The sequence below is a fragment of the Crinia signifera genome, chromosome 3 (genome assembly GCF_055691185.1).
Source record: "Crinia signifera chromosome 3, ASM5569118v1, whole genome shotgun sequence".
In the NCBI taxonomy this organism is placed as follows: domain Eukaryota; kingdom Metazoa; phylum Chordata; class Amphibia; order Anura; family Myobatrachidae; genus Crinia; species Crinia signifera.
The window spans coordinates 260,625,557-260,631,788 of record NC_139219.1 but is presented as its reverse complement, the minus strand read 5'-3'; the positions used below and the strand labels follow the sequence as shown (position 1 = coordinate 260,631,788).

At 46.8% G+C, this 6,232-nt stretch overlaps 1 protein-coding gene across 2 annotated transcripts in view; it reads left to right on the top strand.

Moving 5' to 3' along the window:
• The first annotated feature begins 3,933 nt into the window (after nucleotides 1–3,933).
• RNF13 (ring finger protein 13) overlaps nucleotides 3,934–6,232 on the top strand; it is a 58,786-nt gene continuing 56,487 nt past the window's right edge. For both annotated transcript variants that reach the window (XM_083177967.1, XM_083177968.1), the window contains exon 1: nucleotides 3,934–4,093. The gene's annotated coding sequence lies outside the window, so the exon portion shown is untranslated. The remainder of the gene's footprint in view (nucleotides 4,094–6,232) is intronic.

Genomic DNA, 6,232 nt, shown 5'->3' with positions numbered 1-6,232 from the left:
CAGGCAAGGTTGCCTCTGGATCCTTACACAAGGTGAAACCACTTCCAAAACAATATCTTTACATACTTCATAAGGAAAATTAACACAGTGTATAATAATGTCTATCGGATCAATATTATAATGATGCAGATAAAGGAACACAATACTTGTTTAGATGTAGAAAACAGCCCATGCGTTCCTCATGCTTGGAACGCACGGATATCAGGAGATGCAGGAGACTTGCCCACTTTGCTCTGTTTCGGGACTTCCCTCTTCATTTATGATTGCCATTATCTGTGTTAAAACACCTATCTTATCAATTAACCTGTTTTTCAATAGATGTAGCCTAGGGCCGGAGTGATTTGGAGTAAAAAAAAGTAACGACCTGCAGGAGCATGCATAGTTCATAGCTTACACACTGGGCAATGTGTTAAACAATATTACTCAGAAGAGACAAAATGAGCGTTATCGTTGAAAATATTGCATAGTGTGTGCACACATTTAGACTTGGATTGGGTGTGTCCAATAAAACCTGAATTGAAGGGTGGAAAAAAAAAAGCTGAATATTTGTGGGTTACATCCAAAAGGAGCTAGTGTTTACCTTGCACAGAATAAAAATCTAAATGTATTTGCTCCCCTTACATTGCAGCATGGTTTGTTTACTTGCTTTTTTGCAGAAATAGCAATGCCCATCAGTATCTTCCCTATTGATATTGCCATAGACTGAGTTTTTCGCTGCAACCATTGATGTTTAGAAACTATACATTGATCTATGAAACTTCCTCTGTGAAGACGTGATGTGGTACCATTGGTTACTGTTTGCTGTTTAGGGAGGGCCTCACCTGCAGCAATGGTGCATGCTTTAATGTGCATGTCATCTGTTACTGTATTACTGAAAGGAGAGTTCTGAACAGATCATTCTCTGCACTGCAGCCATAGCGCTGTATTTATCTGCATTGTATTATTTGTTGTTGTGACTCACTATTCAGACCACGGGCAGGGCTGGATGGACTGTGCTGATGACTGGGTACTGACAGACATCTAAGCTCAAGCTGCTCAGCTAGTCAGTGACATGGGACATCCCATAACTATCCTGGCACACAGCATCACTAATTGGTCACCACGCAGTTAAGTAGTTTGGCAAACACTCAACACCCACACACTAAAAGTGAATGATGTACAAGTCTGCAATTTGCACTGCAGCAGAGGTCTTTAAATCAGTTCCACATTCACCATCATCTGTATTTTCACCATTGAACAGTAAAACCATTGGGCACTACAACAGGTCCAGACCATCAGTGGACTGGATCTATCAGCGTTTGATGGCCATACATCAGAATTAAGCTCTTAGGATAACAGGGCTAATTCAGACCTTATCACACGGCTGCAAATTCACATTGGCTATCATTCAGGTAGACGTCGCCTCGCTAGAACGAAATCCTGCCTTCCGAATTAATGTGATCTCTGTGGGAATGGATGTCTATAACTACAAATTGATTCACAGCCGAGCAAATATGTCCAGGCAGATGATGCTGGCACATGTGCAGTTGGCATAGTTTAAAAATCATTTTGAGTTTCTGGATTTTGAGCATGCTCACTGTGGCTGCCGAAGATCCATTACTAAATGCATAAGCACTAGTCTGATATAATAGAGGGGAACAGTGATCACCGGTGGGGTGAGTTGCAATAGCACACTAGGCTGTGATATGTAGTAATATGGGATGTCTCCCAGCAGTGGACCAATGTAATCATCTTTTATATCCTATTATTAGACCATTGGTTCTCAAACTTGGGGGTAGATTTATTAAGCTTGGTGAAGTGATATAGGGCCAGATGCACTAATCTTCAAAATGTGATAAAATGAAGAGTGATAAACAGCCAGCCCATCAGCTCCTGCCTACCATGTCACAGACTGTGTTTGAAAAATGCCAGACAGGAGCTGATTGGCTGGCTGTTTATCATTCTCCATTTGATCACGTTTGAAGCTTTAGTGCAGGGGTGTCCAAACTTTTTGCGACGAGGGCCAGATTTGGTGAAGTGTAAATGTGTGGGGGCCGACCATTCAGCCTGACATTCTTTGAATCATTAATCACATCAGAATGGTCCCCCACTCTGCCCCATTCACTCTATGTCCCCCAGCCTGACCCTTCACTGTATTTCCCCCAGACGGTCCCCATTCACTTTATGTACCCCAGCCTGCCCCTCCTTCACTTTATGTTCCCCACTCTGCACCCATTCACTCTGTCCCCCAGCCTGCCCCCTTCTCTTAATGTCCATCAGTGCCTCCATTCATTGTATGTCCCTTCACTGTATGACTCCCATTCACTGCATGACCCCCATTCACTATGTACCCCACTCTGCCCCCTTTCACTGTATGTCCCCCAGCCTGCCCATGCTCCCCATTCTCTGAATGGCCATCACTGGCTCCATTCACTGTATGTCCCCCAGCCTGACCCTCCTTCACTGTATGTCCCCCACTCTGCCCCCTCCCTTCTCTGTATGTTTCCCAGACCCTTGTGTGAGCCAGAGGAAGGAGAGGCAAAGCAGGCACTGCAGTGACAGGAGATGCTTGGGCTCCTGCTGCTGCCCTCCTCCACTCTGCATGTTACCGGAGCAAGCTTCCCCCTCCCCAAACACTGCTGTCACTGTGATTGTGGACTAGGGTGATATACGATTGTAGCAGCAGGGGTAGGACGCCAAACACATATGACTGTGGCGGCCGGCACCTCCTCACTGCAGCAGACAGCAAGGTAAAGGCGCGCTCGCCGGGGCCCCACCTTTAGTGTCCTGTGCTGTGCTTCCCATATCTGATGCTCTGCCCGCTTCCAGCTGGAGGCTGCGGGCCGCTTGAAATGTCATTTTTCAAACCAAGCCTGTAACTTCAGTTAGGAGCTGATTGGGCGGTGATAAAAAAAAAACAGACACTTTATGGGCTATTTCACACGCTCTGGCTCCTGCCGGGCGGCGAAACTCCATTATTAACTACGGTGTGCGGCACGGCTTTTCGCCACCCGGCAGGAGCCGGAGCTTGTGAAATAGTCCTAACACTTCAACGAGCTTAATAAATCTGCCCCCTTGGTCCTCAGGACCCCACGCAGTTCATGCGATCACTGGTGGGGTGAGTTGCAATAGCACACTAGGCGGTGATATGCAGCAATATGGGATGTCTCCCAGCAGTGCTTACTAAATGGACCAATGTAACCATCTTGTATATCATATTATTAGACTAGTGGTTCTCATACTTGGTCCTCAGGACCCCACACAGTTCCAGGTCACCCGACAGGTGCACTTATTACTGACCGACACAATTATGTGGGTGTAGGTGGAGCTAATTATGTCACTTGTGGTACTGTGAGGAGACTTGCAAAACATGCAGTGTGGGGTCCTGAGGACCGACTTTGAGAACCTGTGTATTAGAGAAATACTGCTATGGAAATACACTGACTACCTTCACCCAGGGCTCCATTTAATAAGACATAATCCCTTTAGCACTCACTAAATGGTTTATTTCCTACATTCCGTATTTAACCTACAGCAATAAGCTTGCTTACCGCTGTCAGTGAAATACAGTAGGTACCCCATCTAGCATAACATAAGTCATACAGTTCCCATTGCGTCAGACAGTAAAGTCTCCCAGTCCTTGACTCCCCGCAGGGTAGCAGCGCAGTGTTCTGTGTAGATAACAGTCAGCTGCTGGAACTGGTAGTGGGCTGCTGCTGCCAGCAACAGCGGAGGACACCGGCGCTGCTAATGTCACCTGTAAAGTCGTAAGTATTTCAACCAATCACAGCAGTGCCGCAGATCTCAACCTCTCTATTAGTAAAACAGAGGAGTTGGCCATCCTCGCTGCTGCCGCCCGGCGGACACATGTGCACTCTGCAGCAACCATCCCAGAAACCTCTCTCGCACCTAGAGTGACGGCCCAGGCAGCCAATCCCCGGCTTCCGCCGCCGCATGTCAACCAAACAGCGGAGGCGGCGACCGGTTCTTTGCAGCTCGGCTGATACTATAGAAGTAGGCCGACTGGTGCAGTTGGTGCTGGGAATTATTGGCGGCCGCACCGGGGCTCTCGGGACGCTGCATGTGTGTGCGCTGTGACGGGAGCTGCTCGCAGGTAACGCCGCCCGTCTCCCGGCCTCCCTTTACTGCAATGTACGCCCCAGCAGCGGGTGTGAAACCCACACAAGAGCGCTTCCCCCGGGATCAGCCCACTCTCTGCCTCACCCACCCTCACATTCGGGGTTCCCTCATTATCATACATGTGCTATCTTATTCTTACATGGATTGCTGCATGTGCTATAGACTGGACTAGTGCTGGCATTCGGAAGTCATTGGTCCAAGAGCTTGCAATCTAATTTACTGCCGCTCAGTTAACATTGGCTGTTCTCTTGCACTTTGTAGCCAGCTGCCATAACACGCCTCTGGCGGCTGTCACACAAGTCCGATGCTGAACTGTACAGGTGTGTGCAGTGGCATGGCTCGTCACGTGACTCACCTGTGTGTGTGTGTGTGTGTGTGTGTGTGTGTGTGTGTGTGTGTGTGTGTGTGTGTATATATATGTGTGTATATATATGTATATATGTGTGTATGTATATGTGTATGTATATGTGTATGTATATATGTATGTATATATATATATATATATATATATATATATATATAGTGTGTGTGTGTGTGTGTGTGTGTGTGTGTGTGTGTGTATATATATATATATATATATATATATATATATATATATATATATATATATATAAAATTATACAGATTGATTCATTCATTGGGTTTTTGAGTTGTACAGTAGTTGAATCTGGGTATGGGTAAAAACCGGACCAGGACAAAACCCCCGGACCGCCGGACCAGACATCAAACTCTGCATTTTGGAGCTTGTATCGTCCGGTCCGGGGGGTGTCCTGTCTGGGGGTTCTGCCTGTGACACCTGTTACCAGGTAGAGGAGGAGGGGTAGAATAAAGTCTCCCTGTATGGTCCGGGCATGTAGCAAAAACCGGATGGTCCGGACCACACGGGGAGGCTATCTCCCCTCTCCCATGTCCCTGGTGATAGCTATCACAGGGACCCCCGGACAAGACACCCCCCAGACTGGACACCCCCTGGACTGGACACTACAAGCTCCGGACTGCAGATTTTGAGGTCCTGTCCGGAGTCTAGTCCGGTCCGGTTTTTACATAGTCCCGTTGAATCTGTGTGTGTGTGTACATCATTTGTACATATTTTGCTAAATGTTGGCGTGCTGATGATTTAATATGCTCTGGGTACATGGGGTAGATTTATTAAACCTTGGAGTAAAAGATAAAGTACCAGCCAGTCCTATTCTAACTCATGTTATAGGCTGTTTTTTCATTTTGTCCGCTCTCCAAAGCTTAGTGACTAGGCCACTATATTTTTCTGCTTAAGTAACTTGCAAATTGACTGAATGAATGCTTACATTATGGCAGCATGTTGTTTGAGCTGATTTGTACTCTAAAGTCCACCTACCCCTCTTGCTTGCAGTAATAGAAGGAGCAGAGTGCTAGAATCTTCCCACTGACTTTTTTTTTTTTTCTTTCTTTATATTTTCTTTGGTACTTGTTTCCTAGCACGGCGCCCAATACTTTAATCATATGACATCGTTTTAATCACATCGCATGCGACCAGATCGTTGTACAGGCACCCTGATGGGTGATTACTATGTTATATGCACCCCCATTGTTAACGCCACCCCCACTATGAACGCCAACCAGAAGCGTGGCGAGCGGCGGCGGTACGCATCCTCCGACCTTTTCATGCCCCCACTATCCACGTCAGCGTGGAGGTGATTTTATATAGTGTGGCGAGCGCAGCGAGCCACGGAGCCCGAAGCGTGGCAAGCGGACGCGGATTACTTCACATGTATTCCGCGTCCCCTCGCGGGGCTCGCCACGCTTCGGGTTGGCGTTGATAGTGGGGGTGGCGTTAACAATGGGGGTGCATTTAACATAGTAATCACCCATCAGGGTGCCTGTGCAATTACAAATCGCATCGCATGCCATTGTAATGCGATATTAAAATTGTACAGTGCGACTCTTAGGACCCGAAAATCGGGTTCCATCGCATACCTTAGTATTCGTGGTATGTGATGGCATAAGATAGGTGCCATGCTAGGAAACAAGTACCTTTTTTCTTTTACCAAAATATAATAGTGATTATCTACATCTTTGGCTAACACATTACTTACCCGTTTACACTAACCTAAAAGTCAGGTTTATTGCCAGTTTG